Source organism: Marmota marmota, unplaced genomic scaffold, assembly GCF_001458135.2.
Source record: "Marmota marmota marmota unplaced genomic scaffold, marMar, whole genome shotgun sequence".
In the NCBI taxonomy this organism is placed as follows: Eukaryota; Metazoa; Chordata; class Mammalia; order Rodentia; family Sciuridae; genus Marmota; species Marmota marmota.
In genome coordinates, this window is record NW_026000048.1 from 542,610 (window position 1) to 567,277 (window position 24,668).

General features: G+C 44.6%; 1 protein-coding gene across 13 annotated transcripts in view; it reads left to right on the forward strand.

Annotated features, from left to right (window-relative positions):
• The window catches only part of Chrm3 (cholinergic receptor muscarinic 3), a 424,602-nt gene that overhangs the window by 376,623 nt on the left and 23,311 nt on the right, over positions 1–24,668 (forward strand). The gene's annotated exons all lie outside the window — the stretch shown is intronic.

A 24,668-nucleotide genomic window follows, 5' to 3' on the forward strand; every position in this document is an offset into this window, starting at 1 on the left:
AGCCAATCCCTAAAAAACAAATGCCAAATGTCTTCTTTGATATAAGGAGAGTAACTAAGAACAGAGTAGGGACGAAGAGCATGAGAAGAAGATTAACATTAAACAGAGATGAGAGGTGGGAGGGAAAGGGAGAGAAAAGGGAAATTGCATGGAAATGGAAGGAGACCCTCAGGGTTATACAAAAGAACATACAAGAGGAAATGAGGGGAAAGGGAAAAATAATACAAGGGGGAGAAATGAAGGTCAGTAGAGGGGGTAGAGAGAGAAGAGGGGAGGGGAGGGGAGGGGAGAGGGGATAGTAGAGGATAGGAAAGGTAGCAGAACACAACAGTCACTAGTATGGCAATATGTAAATCAATGGATGTGTAATTGATGTGATTCTGCAATCTGTATATGGGCTAAAAATGGGAGTTCATAACCCACTTGAAGCAAAGTGTAAAAGATGATATATCAAGAACTATGTAATGTTTTGAACAACCAACAATAAAAAAAATAAAAATAAAGAAAATTAAAAAAAAAAAGAATATCTGTTGCATCAAGATTTTTTTTTTAAATGCAGTTAACCTTAATGGCATTTTTAGAAGACTGGTAAATTCACACCACTGTAAATGAACCAGTGTACATGTAGAATGGAGAAGGGTAAAATGTGGGAAAGGATCTGAATTATTTATTTTTTAATAAGGATCAAGGAAAGATTTAAATCTTTATTACAAAATGTACTTCAAACTTTCTTAAGTTGAAAGTTATTGCAGACCATAATGCGTAATGGTAGAAGTCATCTTACAAATTCATTAAGGGATCAGGTTTGCAAGAAGGACAGATATACATGGAGACCCTCCTACATATGGTAAATGTTCTGAAATACAGTTAAATAAAATTCGCAAATGCAAAATCATTCTTGTGCCATTGTTTTTCAATTAATGTCAAAGATAAAGCCAAATAATGATAAGCTTACAAAGATGATTTGAAAATTAATCCCTCGCCCCCTGCTTTTTCTCTCATTTATCTAAGACTAGAAATATTTCTCAAAAGGGAAACATGAAAATCCAGTTTCTATTCATATATTTTAATAGATATAATGAATTTAATTTGCCCAGTTTAGTCTCTCTTCCCATGAGCTTTCAAATCGTCCTGAAGATGTAGAGGTTGAAACTTTACCAAGGTCAGCAATGCATTGATAACTGGTAGCAGTTTAAAGTAAATATATACTTTCTACATCTCACTTATTATAAACTTCTGAAGTCTGTGCTACCCTTGGAATATTCTCTTGTGTTGGATCTTCTGTGGTTCATCAATCGTTTCCAAGCAGATTGCATGCTCCTATGAGGCCAAATCCATGTGCATTTTACTTCTCTTCCATCTCACCATAGCACTGGGCCAACTCAGCCCCGAATATCCACTTGATTGATCATTTGAGGTGCGTGGGATGCCTGCACTGAGCTGTCAGTGGTTTAGGAGGCTTAGGTGAATTGCTTCCTTATTGCCCTCGAGATTTCATTTTCTTCTGTATAGGAATCTCTTTGTTGATAACAGCTGGAAAATTCTTGGTCATAACCCGCAGTACCAAATATAAAGAAACGAAAGGAATAGTCATTGCGTTTGAAAACTTTTGTCTGTAAAAATCATCTGGTCTCTTCTTCAACAACCTCTGATGTCTCTATGGTGTGAGCACATGGAACTCATGTGCCACAGGGGTCATGTCCCCATGATAAGGGGATTTGGCAAGATACACTTAGACCATAGTTGCATTTAATTAATGCCTGCATTTGTGCTTTGCCTGTGTGCAAAAGTTTCTACTGGGCACATTATTTTTTATTTTAAAAAGTAATGAGACTAATACCAAGTGCTCACCTTTTCTGGGCTCTGTTTAACCTGCAGGTGATTGGTTTATGGAAGACACGACTCATAGGCCACCCAGGTTCAAAATTAGAAAGGCCAAATTATGAGTTTTAAAAAAATATCTATAACCTTGTCTTTCATGCCTAAAGCACAATATCCAGCATGAAACGTGGGCTCTCTGCCATTGTAATTTGAAGGAAGAACTATACTTCCAAAAGTCTTACCAGTCTTTTCATCCTAAATCACTATGGCTATTAGAAAAATGTCCCAAATATTTTCCTCTGTGAAAATATGGAAAATTTACCGTAAGCACTTCCACGTCCCCTTCATTATTTTAAAGCTTAATGCTGTATGACTCAAAAGAATTCAGAGAAGTGGAAGACATTTTAAAGTTAATTGCTTCATTTTACAAATTGCGTTGCTCAGATTGAAAACTAAAAGCCACTTCCTAGTTTTTGTCACATATTTCTTTCACCATGTCTCAGATGTCACTTCATTCAATAGTCTGCAGTGATTTAACAGCCTTGTTACGCAGCTGTTTCTGGTAATGCCCTTCACTCTTGACTCTGCAAATGGAGACATGGCTTAAGATCCAGATGCACTAAGTGTTTCAGACAACCCTCAGCCTCTCCTACCTTGGAAGGTACTCCCTATTTGAACATAAATGATAAGTGTCTCCAGAATAAATGCTTGCCTTCCAATAAGGACTTCGTAATCGTCAAAATAATCATGAGTTGTCATACATTCTTAGCATGCATTTCTCAGAATTTGAGCAAAAGCCCTACCAAGGAGTTTTCTGGCTTGAGGTTGACCATTTTTTATTAAAAGCTTCATTCTGAAATCTATTCAGACACTACATTCTCAATTTTATATATATTTATACATATTTTTATTTATATGTATTTTCATTTAAGCATCAACGATTATTCCCAAAACTACCCCTCTCAATTAAATAATAATTTTCTTCACTATTCATGCACAAGGAAGAGTACGAGACATACAAATGCATATTTGTCTGAAACAGCAATATATCCTTTGATTCGTAGTCAACAGTAATGAGTATACCTTTTCCGTCTCCAGTCTCTCTCTCTCTCTCTCTCTCTCTCTCACACACACACACACACACACACACACACACACACACGGCTTTATTGACAGATGACAATCTGTTTGACCAGTGGAACATCTCATTGTATTGACCATTTACAATATAACCAGCATTTGCCTCTAGCTTTGATTATAAATGTTTTTAAGACCCTGAAAAGTTGGAAGAATAGTCCAAGAACATCAGAAGCCCATCTCAGTCAATAATTAGCACTGGGATAAACTTATCACGTATCTGTCTATCTATCATCTACTAATCCGTCATGTTCATCTGAGGCATTTCAGAGTTAACTACAGACATCTTTATGTTTCCCCCTAAAGACTTCAACAGTCTATCACTGTAACAAATTTTTTATCTTTATGTATGTTTTCTGGCAGTTTCCTGGAAAGATTATTTCAGGATTATCCATTTTTCAGTTGATAGACATTTTAGTTGCTTCTACCTTTTGGCTATTACAAAATAATGCTGCTATGAACATTTAGGTACAAGCTTTATGTAGACATGTTTTCTTTTCTCTCAGGAATATACCTAAGAATGAAATCCCTGTGTCTATGGTAATTCTGTGTGTAATGATTTGAAGAATTTCTAGACTTTTCCAAAGTGCCTGCACCACTTTGCATCCCAACGGCAGCATCTGAGGGTCAGATTTCTTCAGCTCACCACCAGTGTTTTTAATCTTCTTATTCTGTGTCTTATGGCCAACCGTGCGGTCATGAAGTGGTGTTTCATTGTGCTTTTAATTTGTGTTTCCTGAATAACAAGGGAGACTGAGCATCTTTTCATGGGCTTGTTGTACTTATGGTACTTTGTTAATATCAATCAAATGACCAAAAATGAGCTATATTCATGCAGTGCCTACCACATGTCAGTCATTATTCTAATAAGTTCTCAGTTATGTAGATAGATCAGTAATCTCAGATTGTTTAATCTCAAAACACACATAGTATTGTTCTATGCATTCAGAACAATATTTTGCAAATCATAAATGTGAATTAGATGAGAAAATCAAAGAACAAGCATAGAAAAGAACACTGTCTCTCTCTTATTGTTCATACCATTAATTAATGTTTGCAATAAACAAAAGCATCTTTATTTTTATTCCATTTACAACTGAATACCCACGGGATGTCCAAGTTGTTCCCCTGTCCCTTCTGTCACCCCAATGTGCCGTTGGTGGATGGTGGCCTCGTTGCTATTGATTCAACGATGAGGCTTTTATCCTAAGGTGGACTGGAGCTGCCTCTAAGATCATATGTGTGTCTAAACTTGAAGGAAGTTATGCTCTGTTTTTACGCCCATTTGATCATTCATTCATTCATTCAACAACTATGTGTTGTGCTTCTCATAAGCCAGGTGCTGTTCTAGGAACTTTGTAATAGCGATTTCCCATAAGGCAGGGGGCATTGTCAGGGCAGAAGACACCCGGAAGCAAATCATTGAGTAAATCTCTGGTGCACCACGTGGTGGTGAGCACCGGGGAGGGAGGGGAGCTTGTAGTGGTCAGAGACTGGAATGGCAAGGTGACCTGTGAACCTGTTGGGAAGTGACATTGAGTCCCATTCCACTGCTCCCAGGGGATTTCTCCTCCTCCCTCTCCCTTCCCTTCAGCATTTTCCAGTCTAGGAGCAGAAGAAGGGAAGAACAGTGGCAAGAAAAACAGCTTCAGCGGTTTTTGAGTGTGTTTAAGGACCAGCATAGACTTGTCAGCCAAGCAGGATCCAGAGGTGAATCAAAGTCAGCCACTCCTTGAAACTGCTGTGGGGAACATTGATGCGTCTTTTTTCTTACTCCCGATCACAATGCTGAGTAATAGGGGCAATATGACTATTTTCTGTAATATTTGCATAGGACTTAAAGATTTTCATGGGCTTGTTGGACTTATGGTACTTGGTTAATATCAATCAAATGACCAAAAAATAAGCAATATTCATGTAGTGCCTACCACATGTCAGTCGTTATTCTAATAAGTTCTCAGTTATGTAGATAGATCAGTGATCTCAGATTGTTTAATCTCAAAACACACATAGTATTGTTCTATGCATTTAGAACAATATTTTGCAAATCATAAATATGAATTAGATGGGAAAATCAAAGAAAAAGCATATATCACTGCCCATTTATAATAGCCAGAAATGCAGGCCTTGCCACTTGAGACCTTTCAAAAAACTAATGTGACCCGTTTTCAGAAATGTCCAATTCAGTTGATAAGTTCCTAAGTAAGCACCTGGTATCTGGGGTTTGAGTAAAAGTAAGTACACAAACCTTAGTTCCTAACCCACAGAACGTATTCTGGCCTTGAACGGTGGTGTGTCCATGACAATGTTTGCCAACTAGAGAGACACCCTTTTTCTTCTGTACTCACATCTTCTGGTACACATTAAAGAGAAGGTGTTTGCTGGGAAGAGCTGAGACCCAAAGAGACTTGGATTTGGGTTCTTGCTTCCAGCATCAAGTCTGACCTTGGCAAGTTCATTCCTGTATCTACCATGGAGACCATAGGTCTACTTTGCGGGACCATTATAAAAACTACACCGAATAGGTAAGAAAGAAGTCAGGGAGGTAGCACCACTGTGTTTGCGGATGCTACTGCAGACAGAATCTGGTCAGAACTCTGTGGGAGGTGACCTGTCCCCATGGGCACTGAAGTTCCTTCAGGGACACTCGAAACCTAACCTGGAATGATGCAAAGACGGACGTGTGCAGCCCAGAGAGCCTGGGCTCTCTCAGCTGTTTGAGAGGGAGCCCTGTTCTCTGAACTGTGTGCAGCCACAATGGGAAGAGAGCTACCGAGGAGGTGGTGGGTGCTGGGAATCACTCAGGAGCCTGAGCTGAGCACAGAACTCCAACCAGAGGTCTCTGTTCTGCTGTTAGCTGGTTCTCTAGGTGTGTGGCCTTAGGCAATTCGCTAATCACATAAATGAGCCTGGCTCATTCCTAAAATGGATTTATCATAATGTCTATAAAATTTCACTGCAAGTACTAAAGTACTACCAAAACATCATTGCTAATAAAATGCATGAATACCCACACTCCAGCATTTAGCAGCAAGCTCAATATGAAAGTATATAAGCCTTTAAAAAGTAAAAATTATTATAAATATGCTTCCCTCATCCACTATTAATTTCTAAATATTAGAATAGCAATAGGGCAGGGGGGCAGGTATTAAGAAGTGAGTAGGTGTAGCTGAAATTCTTGGTGTCAAATACAGCAGCATAGTTTTCCAGAGATATATGAAGCATTTCAATACCCTTTAAGTGAATCCCTACCAGTTGTTGTCATATCTACTGTTTTATCCTTATAATGTCCTTTAAGGATGATTCTATTATTCACATTCAGAGGGGAAGAAAATTAAAGACCAAAGAAATGTGACCTTCAATATCGCATGAGCCACTTAGTAGGGGAACTGAAATTAAACATGAGGAAGTTGATTTTTTTTTCCTAGCAGTAGTGTCTATTTCTAACAACATTCAGTGGTGTTCTTCAGAGTGTGTTATTCTATGAATAAGCCCCCTGGGGTTCTGTGCTATACAACAAGCTATGGAGCTTATAAAGGAGAAGAGAACTGTTAGTCTGGTAACCAAATAAACGTATAATGACCATGGCAGAAAGCCTTGAAGGCAAGTGTTCTGGCACAGCAAGAGCCTGTACCGGTGGTTCTGGGTACTTGCCAACCCCATCATAAGTTGAAATATCATAGGTCAAGAATGCATTTAACACCCCCAGCCTACCAACCATGACCTCAGCAGTAGGTTTCCCTTGTCACTGCCTGGATGGCTGGGAGCTGGGCTCATTGATGCTCAGCAAGGTAGTGCGCCTACTTCTCTCCTGGGAGAAGATCCAAATTCAAAAGTATCTGTACAGATTTTACTAAATATGTGTCACTTTTACCTTCTCATAAATTTAGAAAAAAATGAGCAGAATTGTGCATGAGGGACAGTCTATAATGGGGGATTGACCTATGGGGCCTCAGGAAAGATTCTCCCAGGAAGTGGTGATGGATTTGAGGTGGGAAGGATAACCATAGCAAGTGAGAAAGAAGAGAACATTCCCAGGAGAGGAAACAGTGGGAGCAGAGTATGTGCTGAGTAGAAACATGATCAGTGAGAGAGGACCAAGGCATGGAGTGCAGTGGCGGTGCAGGGGTCGTACCGGGGCTGGAAAGGGGCAAGATCGGCTCACGCAGGATCTCATAGGGCCTCAAAATTGTCCACTTGACGGGGGTTGGGGTGGGGATGGGGCAAAAGGGGGTCAGAAGAAGTTGAATGGCGTGTTCAAGGTCACACACATGCATCTGCTTGCTTTTCATGGGGCACCTCACTGACAATCTTGAGAAGTGGAAGGACATCTCTGAGGCCTTTGGAAAAGTCCCTGAAAAATCCGAATCAAAAGCTCGTCCAATCCATAGTTTCATTTTGTTTTCTTGTTCCAGGTCTTCTTTGTTCTAATAATGTTAGTAATTGATTAAGCTGATCAGATAATAAGAAAAATGAGTATGTGTCATTCAGTAGAAAGAATGGTTTTTAGAGAGAGAAACAATTTTGCAGATGGGACATGAAGTGCTGAATGGGCTTCTCTTTCAAAGGCTGTCTATGGAGTCCAGACTATCCCCACAAAAATAAATAAATAAATAAGAATGGCTTTGGCAGTGAGCCGGCTTCCCCTCTGGTTTTCAGCAGGGAATGAGATGATCCCCTCTGGGATCCAGCCTCTCAGTGTGCAACGGTTTGTCTGGTTCAACTGCAGAATCAGGGAGGAGGCCACACACCCTTATGAAAGCTATGCCATTTTCTCCTGAATTTTTAAAATTGTATCTACTCCAAAAATACAAGAGGAAGTGTACAAAGTTTCTTCATAATTATACAGAAAAACACAGGCTCTGTGCTAACTTTTCACCTAAGGCAAGAAGTCCTGTCTGTTAAAAAGGAAGAGATGTCAGAGAATGAAATGTCCACACAGACAAACTCCTTGAAAAAGTGGCATCCTTGGACTTCATTTACAGATTGCAGCCAAGAAAAACACTCCTAAGCACAGGTTTATTACCAAGGTCATCAGCACAGTCATGGATAGACCTGGGGAGGCACTGATGACAATGCCCAGGATATGATGTTATTTTAATTTTGCTTCTTTGTCTAATCCCAGAAGGAGATACAACATGAAGGGGAAAAAAGTCAAGATTGAAATTTTTTTGGAGATAGAGATTTTCAGGTAGTGTAGATTTGAACATGTAGCCAAACAATCAAATTTAATGTTGTGATAGATATTAACTTGATTCCTACTAAGTAGCCTATTATTTAGTAATGTGTTGTGAAAATAAATGACTGAGAGCTCACCATATAAAGCAGAAAGCAGGCCTTGTGTCATCTAAGATGCCACCTGTGTTCACAGAGCCTCCTTTCCCTGTGGCCTGTGCAAGTCGAAGCATATGTTCCACCATAGGAAACAATTATGACAGCTTTCTAATTTATTTCTGGCCTTGTCATTCTAAATGAAAAGCTTGTGATGAAATATTTAAATAGAAAGCTTCCCGTACCTTTGGATCATTAAGATGAATGTTAGGTTACATAATCTATTCTTTTAAGGAAATGTTTTTTGGGGGCCTGGGGATACCAATAGTTTCCAGCCCAGCTGTGGGGTGGGCGGCTGGAGGTGGTGGAGGACAGAGCCAGAACTTGATCCCACGCCTGCTCAACTCTACACTCCAGTCCTAGTGGCTGAACCACATTATTTCACATTACTTAGGTTCTTAAGTTGCAGGGAACAGACACCCTGGATGCGAGCTCCGGCCTGGTTGTTCTAAAGGAAGAATGGCGTCCATACCCTGGGTTGATAGAAAAATGGTGGGTCTTCCTTCTGGTAGTGCCAGCAGCTTCAGGGATTCTCCATACCATGCTATGGTCTTTCAATGCCCTGAGAGGGCAGGGGACTTCCTCTACTTCCTCTCTGCTCATTCAATGTGGAAAGTGCAGGCTCAGCATCCCCAAGAGGTTACACCAGGCTCTCTGTTGCTTTGCAGCATGATTGGTCTTACAGACCACCTTAGTCCAACCCATGGAAGTAGCTGCCAGGGAGCAGATAGGAAGAACCACTAGGGCTGGCTCCTGAGAGTCAGACCACGAGAGAGAGGCATGTTCCCTGGTGTGGAATTCTAACAGAGTTTTCAAGAGCAGGAAATCCTAGTGCAGTTAAAAATCATCCCAAGCACAGAAGGAGAAAGGGAGGGGGGAGCAAAGGTTCCTAACGTCTTTAACTAAATAAACACTCGATATTATCAAACTCACCAAAGAAAGAAAGCATCGAGCTCTCTTATTCTTTGAAGTAATTGACCAATCCTACAAATACAGTAGCAAAAACAATGCAGCAGCACATTATTAGGACGCATGGCATTTAAAGATGGTTGGGTGTGCTAAGAGATTTTAGGAGAAAAATAATAGGATCTTTCCAGGCACACTAAAAAACACTCCATAAAACTCAGCCCATTCTTGGTTTCTTAAAAAATGCTTTCAAAAAAAAGTAGAGTGTGATATCTTCCAAGCTAGCACTAAGCCCAAAGAAAAATGACCAGAAAAGCCTTCCTGTTACTTCAAGAATTGGGCAACAACACTCCCGATCCTCATTATTACCACAATTATTCTGAAGGTGCTGTGATCCAAAAAGAAACTAGAAAGAAATGAAAGCTTTTCAGCTCATATATAATAGTTTTGTGGTACTGGGGAGGAACCCAGTGCTTTGCACATGCCAGACAAATGCTGTCACTGAGCTACAACCCCAACCCTTTTTATTTTGAAACAGGGTCCCAAGTTGCCCAAGCTGGACTCAAATTAGTCATCCTCCTGCCTCAGCCTCCCAAGTAAATGGGTTTGCAGGCATGTGTCACCATACCTAGCCTAAGATGTGATTTTTACCTGTTGGGTTAGGGGAAGACTAACAAGCATGGTAATACTTCATGCTGTCAGAAGGACAAGAACCGGGCAGTGGCACACATGGCTGGTGGTAGTATAAATCCATGCATCTTCTCTGGCTGAGAATAGAAAAACGTCTATACAGTTTGAAAGACAGGTACCCTTCTGCCATCAAGTGACACATGTCACACTTATAGAGTGGAGAACGCCATCAGCCTGTGTAATGGTACATACATGAAAGCCACTTAATGGAATCCACCCTACAGTGGAGCATGTGGCAGACACCTAGTGCGGGAGGAACATGATCAGTGGTGCAGTGCGTGAACAAAGCAAGATAGAGAACAAATTCTGCTTGCAGAATTTACATTCCACTGTGAAGAAAGAAGACAGTAGGATATAGAAACATGAAGCATATAAAGCACCCCCAAAGGGAATCATAGGACACTGAAAACACCGGTTATGGGGCAGAACGTGGGTGTCCAGGGGATAAGAATGACGGGGAAACATTTTTATTTGTAACTTTGAATTTTGAACCATAGGAATGTGTTACCTTTCAATAAATAAATAAATAAGATGTACATTCAGGAAGAAAGGAGACAGTAGAATCAGGGAATGTGATAGGAATTTAGAGTTAGTGGCTGATCCAATCCAAGGAATACAGCTCTGGGGTGGAGTGGAAGCAAGGGGCAGAGTGGCCCTGCGGAGGTGGGAACATTGGAACCTCGGTGGAGCTGGGAAAGCGCAGAACAAGGGTCGGAGGGGAACTTGTACTGGATCAGAAAGAAAGCAAAATCTAATGTAGAAAGCTGGGCTGGCATGCACAGAACATTGGTCTCCATAATTGAGGGGCTGCAAGGAGACCGACACTGAAAAACCATGCAAAGAGCCAAGCACGGTGGCACACACCTGTAATCCCAGCAGCTTGGGAGGCTGAGGCAGGAGGATCACAAGTTCAAAGCCAGCCTTAGCAACTTAGCAAGGCCCTAAGCAACTCAGGGGAAACCCTGTCTCTAAATAAAATATTAAAAGGGCTGGGGATGTGGCTCAGTGCTTAAGCACCCCTGGGTTCAATCCCTGGTACCAAAAAAAAAAAAAATCAGAAGAAAATCTTTTCATTAGAGAAGTGTGATGATCAAAAAGTGTCTATTCAAAGCTTAACCTGTTACCAAAGGAAGGACAAATTTAAAGGAAGAGGCAGTGAATGTCAGCTCCTTGGGCACAGACTCAGGCTGGTTCTTCTGTCAGCCTCTGTGCCCAGAGCATGCCTGGGGCAGAGTAAGTAGGGGTCAGGCAGGACCAGGACTGGCCTCCAGCTGGATGCTGTCCTCAGCACCTTTCGCAAAGGGGTTGATTTAATTCTGGCAACAACCCTGTGAGAGGCTCCTACTACTGTCCCCATTTTAACAGGTGGGGAAAATTGAGGCTGGGCATAATTAAAAAGCTTTCCCCCAAAGTACAGCTAGTGCTAGGTGGAATCCGATATCCCAGGAACTTGGCCCTAGGACCCAAGTGCTTAAAGAAGGTTAAACTCTGTTTTAAACATCTCCACACCGGGTTGTGGAAGAGGAAATACACAGGAAAGCAAGGATTCGAAAAAAAGAAATACAAGAGCACAGGAAGTCCGGAAATATTAGGGCCACATCCTTACATTGATGGTTAAATTAGTAGTGAATATGGAAGTACTTTAAGGAGAAATGTTCCTGAATATTTCTTTATTCAACCAATATTATTAATCATCATGTGCAAGAAAATTCACTTGACTGCCTATAGGATGAATCAAATAGCCCTCTGTTGTAAATATTATACTTTATGCACCTCGGATTAGTAAACTCTGACTTGGGGTTTTGCATACATCCTGATCACGACACTAGATCACTACAATCACTTGTAAAATCGGTATCACTGCCCACAGTTGTAGGTGGGTAGGAAGCGTGGACATCTTCCACCAATGCTGCCCCATCAAAGGTCATCCCGCCCATGTGTGGTGGAGCCACAGTCAACCCCCGTTTCTGGCTGGAAGCAGTGGCCTTGGCTGCAGCCGGGCTGCCCCTGCACCTGCCTCGAGGCCAACCTCAGAGCAGGAGTGTTTGCCCCAGAGCCATCTTCCCCCGCCCAGAGCTCGAACCCCAGAGCTCCAGAAAGATGCACAAAGCATGGAGGGACATTGCCCAAGACCAAGCAGTTATAAGATCTATAAAGAGAATGCCAAGCTGGGCGTGGTGGCACACACCTGTCATCCCAGCAGCTCAGGAGGCTGAGGCTGAGGGATTGCAAGTTCAATCCAGGCTCAGCAATTTAGCAAGGTGCTAAGCAATTCAGTGAGACCCTGTCTCTTACTAAAATGCAAAAAATGGGCTGGGGATGTGGCTCAGTGGTTAAGTGCCCCTGAGTTCAATCCCCGGTGGCCCACCTCCCTGACAAAGAGAGAGAGAGAGAGAGAGAGAGAGAATGCCAAGCCTGTTCCCTGACACAGAGCCTTGAGAGGATATTTTCCAGTGAAGATTGTGCCATATATAAAACCAAGATTCTCTGGGCATATGATACCATTCTGCAGGCCCAGATCAGATTGTTCCATGTGGGAATAATTCCACTAGGCAAAGGGCATTTTCTAGGTGATGCTGAAAGTCACCTGCAGGTGATGGAAGGGCCTCAGGTCACATCCGGAGAACCAGATCATCCTGTAGCTCTGTCTGCAGCCATGCGCCCTGGGGCCCAGAGACAGCGCACTGCCCCCTATTTTATCTGCCATCATGTCTTCAAAGGTAGCCTCTTAACTGGCCAGTGCCAGAAGCCCTGGGTGCCAGTTTCTTCCGTGTCACTTCACATTCTTCTGGAGGAGCCTGCGCGTCTCTGTCTTGTCTAAAGCCCGAGTGGACAAGCCAAGGAGACTAAGGGAACAGGGGCAAGAGCCCACCGTCAGGGTGCGCACAGCACCTCTGTTCCAAACATACTGTGACCTTTCCCTCCTGTGTCGTGCACACGCTGTGGGGGGAAAAAAGTACAAAACTTGAACCTCTGAAGTAGTTCACAGGGAAGTTCTGCTGTGTGGGTGAGAAGCTGAACTGCTCAGCAACAGCCTCGGGTGCTTTCAGAGAACAGAAGGGAACTACTGTAGCATGGTGCTGTAAGTGGCCTCCCGTGACCTCAGATGATAATGCTGCCTGAGAGTACGCTCGCAGGAGGCTCCGCTGGGCATGTTTGTTTTCAGCTCTCACTAAATACCACGCTCACTATGCACACAGCGAGGCTGCATCACCACCCAGGGACCACCCGGCCCTCGTTGTTCTCATTCTCTGTGAGTGGCAGCTCCTGACCTTGAATGATAATTGCAGTAGATGTAGACATCTCAAAAGAAACACCCCCAAAAAAGAGCCCACTTCAGTATGAATTTTAAGCTGTTTCCTTTCCCCGAAGCTCCCAGCCCATCCTCCACCTGTCCTGGGAACACGGCACGTCATCTCCTAGGCACCCCCAGGCACTCCACCTTGCTTTCACCCCCCTCCCTGCCGCTCCATCTAGGAAGCTTCTCTTGCCTGACACAGGCAGCCCAGCGGAAGCCCCCAGTCCTACACTCAGACCTCAGCCTTGCACGGTCAATGGCAGTGGGCCCTGCTGGGAGTACTGACCATGCAATTTCACATCTTTAAGTTGTAGTTTCAAGAACGATATGACATCCTGCCTCACTTGAAGTGTATACACCTGTGAAATCACTTTGTAAACCTTGAGGTCGATGTCCCTGGAAGGAGAGCCCAGGGCAGGGACTCTGCTGAGTCTCTCAGGAACTGAGCAAGGTTGAGTCCTGGCTGGAGCTCAGCTTCTGCCAGACCCCAGGAAAGCTCTGGAGCCTGAACTGCAGGCACAGCTGGCCCCACCCTGAATCAAGGCCCCAGGGGACTGCTGTGAAGTACTGCCCCCCCAACATAGCAGGTGTGGGGAAGCCCCCTGGCTGGGAGGCCCTGCAGTGGGCACCAGCAGAGCCATTGGGATGTCATCTGAAAGCTTAAGCAGTGCTTGGAGGGAGATGGAATAAAGAAATCAGATCCAGTGGGCCCTAAAACAAGGTCAGCAGGCAAGCCAAGGCCCTGAGCACATGCCAAGAATCCCTTCCCACTGAGAGTGTTAGCCTCTCTCTCTGGAAAAGAACCCACAGTCCCAAAACAGCCTTGTAAGCCTGGAACATAATTAGGCAATTGGGGGGGGGACTGTGAATCCACTTAACCCCGAGGCCTGCCGTGGCTCGTGGAGATAAGCCTTTAAGTGGCCCCCACCTGGGCTGCAGAATCAGCCTTGGGAGGCAAAGTCCCCCCAGCCTGCCTCACCCTGGAGTCACAGATCATGCCTTCACAAGGAGCGCAGTTCAGGCCCCGGCCCTCCACCCCCAAGGCTCCCTCCCTCCTGTCACCCTGGAGTTCCTACTTTGTGCCCATTACAGTGTTTACTGGCTCCTGCTCCACATCATCTCTTCGCGTTCACACCTCTCCCTTTGCTTAAACTGCAAACTCCTGCAGGGAGGGGCTGTGTCCAAATTTCTCAGTATGCCCTGTTCTGTGTGGGTGTTTAGAACACGTTGGTTGATGGGCCCACTCATTATTTGATTGTCAGAGTGACAGAGGTTTCCACATCAGGAGGGGAGCGGAGAGCCTGTGCCCTGTGCCAGAAGCCAGTCCTTGGAGATGCTTTCAACTCTTCGATTTGGGGGTGGGGCCCATTGTCTTCTCTCTAGAGCAGGTCATCTTGCACTTGTACCTACTGTCCTGGGTCCTTTAAGTTCGGAGGCCATTCTGTAGTTCTGGTGAGTTTCCCAGGTACTTAGAGCTCAATAAGATTAAGGTGCATTGTCTGAGGTGTCCCTGGGAAGGTTCCTACTGTGTAAATGGCACAGTCTCTGGGCACAAGGAGTTTATTATCTAAAGAGGAAAGAATAGGCATTTGTATGCAATCCTGACAAGGAAACAGGCCAAGAAGTCACATCTTCACCCGGTCACGTGGTCACCTGTTTATAGGTAGGGAAGGTAAGAGACCAGAAATGAGGCACTGAGCCGTTGGCCATTTCCCACTTGGGTTAAAGTGATCAAATAAGTGGAAATGCCCTCCAGGTGGGGAGGACAGAGGGAACCTTGTCTGCTTGCTTCCTGTGCTGCCTTTGGTCAGGTCATATGATAAGGATTAATATTGTTTGTGGAGTGTCAGGAAAGGTGCCAGACACTCGACACCAGCGCTTCCTGAGAGCGCTGGACGGACCAACAATTCAAACACAAAATGGATCAGCTGACGAGGTGCCCCAATCTGGGAGGTGAGCAGTTTCAGAGTTTGACAGGTTGGTTTTCTTGTTTGCGTGGTCTTCGGGTATTTGTCCCCAAAGCTTCCCGGGTGTTCTGGGAAGGAAGCAGAGCCTGCTGCTGGCCCTGCGCTGGGCGCCCATTCATTCCTTCCTTCTGCACTGCCGATTCCGGAGTCGCCCTCGCCTCCTTAGCCACCTGCTTGGTTATTCAGATCCGATGGAGACAGAGTGGCTCCAGGGAGACTCTGCTTTTCCTACCTTCTCACTGGTGCTTTCAGTAGGCAAGAGATCTCAGGCGCTGGGGGTGTTTATCCTCATTTTGACTCAAATGACATTCATTCGTTTTCGCCCCAGGCATACCTAAAGCTAGATTCACTTCAAGTAAGCAGGGATTAAAAAAAAGAAAGTGATAAAGTACAGAGGGGATTTGTGCTTCCAGGACTCACAGTTATGTGATTCCCTCAGATCTGAGGTACCAGGCCCGACCCAGCCCAGCCATGTACCCACTATGAGGCGCGTTCCCCGTGGATTCTGCTGGGTCCGGGCTGTGGAATCACTCCAAACTTTCTAGCAGGGATGGCCAAGAAAATTGGAAAGTTGGCATTGTACTATATTTAAGCACACAACGCAGGTCTAAAGATCGCAAGAGGATTGCGATGCACTACATACTGAACTATAGGTTTACTCTATTATGTTCTGTTTTATGTACAGTTTTGGAAATCACTGTCCTGCAGTAAACTTGAATCATAACCCATGATGGTTGGCCTGCTTCTTCTTCCCTCTGCCTTTCATTGGTCAGCTCATTTTCAATGTCCCTGCTGCGAGGTTGTGTGTAGGTACATGCCACTCACATGATGTGGTTCCACAAGTTCCCGGACCTCCACAGGACTCTGGAGCAGCCATGCTCGCCGCCTGAGACCTGATGTAAGCTCCGTAGCCCAGGGTGGTTTCTCCTCCCTCAAAATGAAAAGCAGCATTTCCAAAGATTGACCAAGTATAAGGGGTACACCCAAAAGTTTAACTGGATCTAAGAATGAAACAGATTCTTGGGTCTCAAATATGCTCATGTTTAAACATAGCCTCTCTACTTCTTGTTTATTAATTAGGACAATTGTGTTCATTGATTTTTGAAAATATAAACAAAAAACAGTCGGGGTATTCTGATAAGCCTGATGAGGTGATGAATAACCCCACCAGTGACTCTGGGATCTGTAGGTGTGCATTCCAAGACTAAGCCAGCGTCCCCCACCCACTCCAACCTGGAGCTGCTTGCTAACCACCAAGTCAAATCCCAACTCGGGTGGTGAGAGGAGCAGGCACACAGTGTAGCTAGAACACAAATTTCCTGTGAACCAGAAGATCTAACCTTCAACATGCTGCCACCTTTTAATTTTAGATTAAAGGCCTAAAGGCCTCAGTTTTCACTTCTGTAAAATGAGGTTATGAACTGGTTTGCCCCAAAGCTACCTTGCAGCCCAGACTTCCTGTGACAAATTATGACATTAATTATACCCAACTGACATAGGGACATTGTCTAGACCAGGAAGAAGAGTAGTTATCATGAGGAGAGGGGTCACTGCTCATGGGTACCACAGCCCAAACCCAGAATCAGCTCCACAGAGGAGCAACTAAGGTAAAATAAAAGATTTGCCCTGAGCAACTGAGAAGTGGCCAGACTCTCACAGACCCTCTCCCGGGCCTCCCTAATCGGCCATCCACTTTCTCAAAGAAAAACAAAATAATACCCAAAATGATTCTTATGAAAATGTGCAAATATCAGCAAGAAGTATAGAAATCAGATTATAACATTCTGACAGGCTGCATTCAGGCTAGACTGTGGAGTATTTTTAGCATTATAAGTATGTTTTTTCAAGTAATGTACATGCTGCGGTAGATGTCACAAACAGACCTCAGAAAGCAGCAGGCTCTGAGTCCCTCAGCACAGAGCCACCTGCACCAGACAGTGTTCTGGGCACGTTTCTCTTGTTCAGCTTGAAAGTTTTGCAAAACAACCCTCTGGTTTATTTTATTTTTTCTTTCTAAACTTCATGCATGATCCAGAACCAGAAGATTGTAGCTTCCCAAACATACTTGTGAAATGACTTCAACATAGGAATTACTGGGAGGGGACAGCTGTTGACACAATCCCCAAATCATTTTGCAAATCCTGACTGTGCCTGCAGTACAACGGATGTGTCTGTCTGAGTGCGTCCTGGGTGCTGAATTTAGAGTACCAAGGAAGCCGCAGGCCCACACGGGGCACGGCCATGGGAAAGGAAGCCTCTTTCCACGTACTTCTTTGCACCCATCACTTGAGGTTGAGAGCCTTTAGCAGTTCTCTGTCATTTGCAGATAATGGTCACAACTCTGAAACCAGGCGCACAGCCTGCTGCCTCTCTGACCCTCTGGTCCTTCTCATGTTGCCCCATGCAGGAGCCCTCCCAGTGCCATGTTTGGCTGTTCCCTCTGCAGGTGCCAAGCACCTGCAATCCGCCTTCCTTCTCCAATCCAGGAGCTGCTTCTTCCAAGCCAGGTCCCTGCTGCGGTTCTGCCTCTGCTCCTGCTCATAACATAACCACCAGGCTCCTAAACCCTCGTGCTTCTGTATGTGCATGGCGTTCGTGAAGACTCTTGTTTATTCCATGCATATCATGTGCCCAGGCCCAGGCTAGGACTTCTACATTCATTTTCTTAGTTTATCCTCACAGAAAGCCAAAGAGGTATGTTTTGTCCCCATTTGATCTGAGGAAGCAGGCTCAGGAGGACAAGAGATTTCCAAAGTTTCCAGCTCTGAAGCTCAGAACGGGTTTTGAACTCAGCCAAGTTGGAACTTTAATCTGTGCTGGCTTCCTGAGCTTCCTTGAAACTTTAGTTTTGTTTTAGTTTTAGAACATAAATTTTCATGTACATATATATTCATTTAGAACACACACACAGTCCCTAGTTCAACGTGAACCTAAAGGCAAGATGAGTCTAGTATATCTTTTTATATATATATATTTATATCTTTTTAGTTGTCAGTGGACCTTTATTTAGTTAATTTGTTTATATGTAGGATCGAAGCTAGTGCTTCACACATGCTAGGCAGTGCTCTACCACTGAGCCACAACCCCAACCCAAGTCTAGTATATCTTTTATCTGAGTAGCAAAATTCTCAAAGGACTGTTGTTAGTGATTTGATTGTTTGAAAAATATGTTTTCATGTCTCCTGGTTCAAAGCTTAATGTCACAAGCAGCAAGAATGGTTTTAATATGATAGATGTGATTACTGCCCTTCAGGACCCATGTGGTTCAGAACAGATGAGGTTACAGAGAGGGCTGGATGACATTCTGTGGCAAGGCCTGGCAGACTTTCTGTAAGGGGCAGAGAGGAAGCATCTTAGCCTTTGCTGTTATCGGATCTAGGTTGCAACTTGTCAGCCCTGTTGCAGCGAGCAGTCAACCACAGAAAATATACAAACAGGGTTAGCTGTGTCCCAGGAAAACTGATGTGTGGACATTGAAGATTGACTTTTGTATAATTAATGTGCAATTCTGCTGATTTTATTCTCAACCATTTAAAAATATAAACACCACGCTCAGTGCATAAGCCTTACAAAATAAGGTGGCATGCTGGATTTGGTAGCTGAGGAAGCAGGCTCAGAAGGACGAGAGACTTCCAAAGTTTCTAGCTCTGAAGCTTGGAATTGGTTTTGAACTCAGCCAGTTTGAACTTTAGTCTGTGCAGGTTACTCCTGTGATACAGAATCCTACAAAAATTGAGACCAAACTGAATCGGGTCTCTTACTGATAGTGATGGCTGCATCTTAATATCAGTAGGCATTGTTGGTTTGCATCCATTTGCCTCAAATTGTTGGTCTTCCTATCTTGGTGTCTGATTAGGTGCACTGAGGAAAAGAAGTAGCAATTGATCGAAATAAACTGAGAGTTGACATTTTTCCACAAAATACTTTTTAGGCTGTCTCCTATTGTTTCTTGCAAGACAATATCAAGTGAATTGAAGGAGAGCAACTTACAAGTAATTATTCCTTTTCACCCCCAAATCAGAGCACTTCTGCCACTCCAGTGCCCCCCAGCATCCCCTAGGTTTGTGAAATGTCACAGGAGGAGTAAGCAGCAACCCTAGTACTTGATGACATCTTAATCCTTGGCTGGTAGAGATCGGGCACCCAAAAGCTGATCTCCATGCCTGTACCCACACCACGTGCCAAACTGCTCCACTTTTTTTTTTCTTTTTTTTTTTGCTATTCAAAGCCAAAGAGCTCCATCACTTTCAGATCATAGTAGTATTTGAATAAGCAATTTCTGCCTGAAGGGTCTTCCTGCAAAACTCAACAGTTGGCTGTGCCCAGAGGTAAGGAACCTCAGTCCTCCTCATTGCTTGTACCTCCAAACATCAAGACACTGGTGCATACTTACTGCTGATACAGCACTACTTACAGCTCAAGCAGGTGTCTGCAAAAGCCAATGGGAGGTAATGTAAGCAGAAAGGAGACTTGGAGATGTAATAGCAAAGCGGCTCAGGGACAGAAGTGCCAGGGCTGGTAGAGGGCCATGCTAAGGAGGGCCCTCATTGGGGCTGGCAAAGCTATGGGGACCTGAGCAGAACTGGCCTGGCTGTGCTGAGTATCTCTGCAGACCAGCTCTCTGTACATCTTTACATAAATGAGGAGCAGATGTGACATCCTTGGTTGATCTCTGCTCTGCACACTGACTTCCACCATGCAATCTGCCTGCTACATTCAGTCCCAAATGCACATTTCTGGGAGAGAGAATGACATTGACTTGCTGGGGTTAGTTCACCTTAGTGTCAGTAAGGCAGGAGGAAGCAGCAAAAACTTAGGGAGCCAGAGAGGTTTGTGTTGTGTTACTCCAGATTTAGGGCCTGCTATGCATTTCTTATTTTTTCCGTCATGCCCACACTCAGATGGCTCATGTGTTTGTTTGGTCCTGGGTCTCATTGAGTTGCTTAGCATCTCCCTAAATTGCCCTGAGCCTGGCTTTGAACTTGAGATCCTCCTGCCTCGGCCTCACTTTGGGATGACAGGCATGCACCACCACCCATCACACCCGGCCCGTAAATGTCATTTCGTTCTCACCTTTTATGGGTCGTAGTTGGGAACTTCAACCGAGGAAGCGAGTGCAAATGCCTGGAAAATCAGGACATTGGGAAAGGCTTAGGGAAATCAAAGCCAATTTCTGTTAAAATTGCTCCCTCTGTCTTCACTTGTGCGTTCTCACCCTCTCTGGAAAACACACACCAAGAGTCTTCATATTTGCTCGCAATTTCAATCCATAAAAAGACCTCAGAGGTCATTGGGACTCTACTTACAGATTCTATCACCATGGTTCCTCCAGAATATCGGGGATGCTTTTGTTAAGGAGTATTAAGCAGTTTTCCTGTTAATTCCTGCAGGGAATTAGGTATTTCAGGGGCGCAACAATCCTGTTTTTTAAAAAGAATGAAAATAATTGCTTCCAGCAGCATAGTAAACACCCTAACTGGTGAACAGTATCTCCATTTGCTGTTTAGTGAGCATCTGGTATGTGCCAAATACACACTACTGCCAACCTTCCAAACTGCTGCAGCAAGACATTGCTCCATTCCACAGATAAAGAGACAAAGGCTAAGAAAGGGGAACTGAGTTTTCCTCTGGCAATTCTGTGAGAGAATTCAAACTGGGGGTCAGTTGGCTGCTTCACCCTTCCCACAAGGGGAGAGTTGTGGGTTATGTTTGCCTTTTTCAGAAAATATTATATGGTGACGACATTTTCAGTGTAGTTAAATTGTTTTACCTAGGTGTATGTGTGTCAGCTGTTTGAGTTTGGACATATGTAAATCTCCCTGTCTTAGCTCTTCTTGACACCCCACACCCACCAACTGTGCCAGCAGCTGGTCAGTCTCCAGGGAGAGGGGGGTGATTCAGACAGGACCTGGCCCTCCCCTGATCACAGGTTCTCAGGCAGGTGGGGATCAGATAGGCAATTCTAATTCACTCAGTTGCTGTGGCAGTGTTGTCCCTCCTGGGGTTGACAGGATGACTATGGAAGGAGGAGTAGGGTTCCCAGGTCAGGAGATGGCAGGTGCAGGAGCACTGAGGAGGGAGTGAAGCCAGCCTCATCCACACAGGGATTCCACAAACTCAAGTGTTCATCAGAGTCACTGGAGGGCTGGTTTGAACACTGACGATCAGGAGTCATCCCCAAAACTCATGTGGCAGGTCTCGGGTGCAAGAATGTGCATTTTTGGAACAAGCTCCCAGTGGTGTGGGATCTGCTGGTCTGCCCTGTGAAGCAGCACCTGGAAGGACCAGCCCAGCCAGGACCGTCTCTCTGGGTCACTAGAACTGAGCTGTGCTTTCCAGGTTGGATCAATTTGGTGTTTATAGCCATCTCAGAAACCAACTGTGCATTGCTTATGTTTGCTAAGACATCCATAAACCTGTCAGGTTTATTCAGTCTGAAAATTCCCCAGGCAAGGAAGCCACGAATCACCAAACTGAAAAACCAGGCTCCCTGCTGAATTGGCTGGCCAGATGCCCCAAGGAGTGAGCAGCCACACCCCCAAAGTGACAGACAGGGTGCGGGAACAAGGAGAGCGCCTTGGAGAAGTACTTGCTCGTCCTAAACAAAGCCAGGCAGGCACACAGCCTCCAACTCACACACGACTTCATGTCTGGGCACACTGCTTCCAAGAAAGCCTCCCTTTCCCAGCCATAAGGTCAACTGGGTCTACTCAGGGTTGTCCCTGTTTCTGAGGACCATGAGAATATAATGGACAACCACAAACGTTTGTTTGGTGCCATTAGTTTGTATGAAAGTCCAGTGAGTTCAGAGGAAAAGAGCTGCAGTCCTGGCTCTCAGCTGGGGAGGCTGAGAGGGCAAGGTGCTCGGACTGAAGAGAGAGGACAGGTACAGGAGGAAAGAAAGCAAGCCCGACCCAGAGGAGAGAAGGTGCTGGTTGCTAAGGCTGCCACCACCTGGCCTTCAGAGAGAACATGGGATGGGGAAGAGATGAAAGAAGAAAAGAAAATGGCAGCCCACTAGGGCTCCATCCATGGACATACCTGGGTTTCAGCCAGGTAATCATTCCTGGGCTCACCTGTCCTCAAGTGAATTCCCACCAAAGCTTCCCATGTCCTGAATCAGTCAGAAAAACCCACGTTTCCACATTTTACCTTAACTTTCCCGGGGTTCTTTCCCAAGCCACTGATTACAACTCACCTGCAGCCCTTTGCTTCCTGTGTCCTTTAAATAACAGCTTAAAGTAAATTGTTGGAGCTCAAGTTTTGCCCATGGAAGAAACCCTGGTCAGCCCAGCTCCTACCTGCAGAATTCCAACCTTTTTAAGGTTCTTTCCCAAGAAAGAACTGAACCATTAGGAAAGTCCTAGTTTGGCATATACACCCGGGGACTCAGAGACCCAAGCTCCATAAAGTTAAGGCTGAAAACAGCCCGTTACCTCCAGTGTCCTTGTTTCAGGCAGCAGAACACCGAGACCTACAGAGAACAACTACTCCCCACACACCACATGCTGAGAGCAGCAAGTGGTCAGGCCTACACTTAATGGTTATTTGTTGCTTTATTTTATCTGGTTTTCAATTACTGGTGATATCAGTAATGATAACATAGTCATTTGTCACTTACTTGGTCCTTACACACAAGGTTCAGCAACTGTGCGACCTCCAAATCTGTGGGTGCCATACCCCAGGACTCAACTAACCATGGATCAAAAAAAATTATTTTAATTGTTTCTGTACTGAGCATCTAAAACCATTTTCCCTTGTCATTAGTCCTTAACAATACACTGTAACAGCTCTTTATATAGGGTTTACTTTGTGTCAGGTGTTATATGTAAGCATTAGCATCTGACAGGGTGATCTGAGGTTCCATTTTTTTTAATTTTTGGTCTTTTGGGGTACCAGGGATTGAACTCAGGGGCACTAGACCACTGAGCCACATCCCCAGCCCTATTTTGTATTTTATTAAAGACAGGGTCTCACTGAGTTGCTTAGCACCTCACTAAATTGCTGAGGCTGGCTTTGAACTCGCAATCCTCCTACCTCTTATATAAGTGCACATTAAGTGTATTTTATGTAAAGGACTTGACCATCCACAGATTTTGGTGTCTGTGGAGGTCCTGGAACTGTCCCCCATGGATGCTGAGGGACACCATACTTGTCCCGATTCACTTGGTGCCTGCAGAATCCTGCAAGGCAGGTATCATTATGGTCTCCACTTTTACCACTGAGGCACAGACAGGCAGGGCACACAGGTACTGAGAGAGACAGACCTGCTAAGGTCTTTGACATCACTGTTTGTGCAGATTTGGGAAAAGGTGAAATGGCTCACCTACTGACTGCTAAGAAGGAAGTTTGCAGAAAAATCCAACCCTGCTAAATCGTAACCTGAAATGGACATATCTTTAGAACATCTTGTCTCTGCCATTGATAACATGGTGTGGCCTGGCATTTTGTCACAACCAAGAGCTACTAGAAAGCAGGTTCCCTGCAGTGCCCAGTACAGAGTGGGCCAGCGCCATAGCCTGAAGTAAGTTTCCAGTAAACGTGGGGAGAACTGCAAGTCACCCTGGTATGATTCATGCTCCTGGGGGCTCCTCGGCCCCGGGGGCTGCTGTCTGTGGGCAGAGAATTCTCCCCCAGTTCATGTGGGGTCATCTTGCTCCAGATCCTTCCCTCTGCATGGGACATCCCTGGGCCTCAGAAGCGTTTCCTGCACATTTCCAGCCCCTCCAGTCTAGGTCCTATGGCAACATACAAATGGTAACGCATACTCACTCACTAGGGTCAATGCCGCTGTCCCGTGATCCATGATTGCAGCACATGACACAATCTCATTTATCAAGACTCCTCTCTCTCTGCCATGGACTCCCCCATGCTTTTCCTGGTTTCTTCCTCCGATTAAATGTCATTTCATTAGAGTGACCTCCTCTCCATGTTATCTAAAACAGGACACCTCAGTTAAGCCACCCTTCACCCACTCTGCACCTCGTCTCGTCTGTTTCTTTTGCAGAGCCACGCATAGGTCCATCGATTGTTTGAAGTTTTCTCGTTCCCACCAGAATGCAGTCTTTGATTTGCCTCAGCCACCCTAGGAGCTGACCAAGCCAGGCATGCTGACCTTGTTTGCTCAGTAGGCCCCCCTTGCTCAGGATGTGCTGCGTGCGCATCCTACATGCATTCCTAGTCTTTAGTCTTCCCACACCCCCACCATCAGGTGCTCTCCTGACTCCACATTTCACAGATGAGGAAACTAAGGCACAAGGAGATTAAGTCACTTGCTAGGGTGTAAAACTAGCCATGTTTTTAAACCCCTGGACCTAGTTCTATGTTTGTGTTCAACTGTCACTCTCAACAAATTATGTTAACAATCAATTCTTAGTTGAACACATGAATCAGTTAAGGAAACAAATGTAGTAAAGTAGCTAAAAAAGAAATGTCCACCCTCTGTATCTGCCTTTCTACATCCATGTGTTTCTTCCCACCTATAGTCTCTTGGTCTTTTTTTTTTTTTTTTTTTTTTT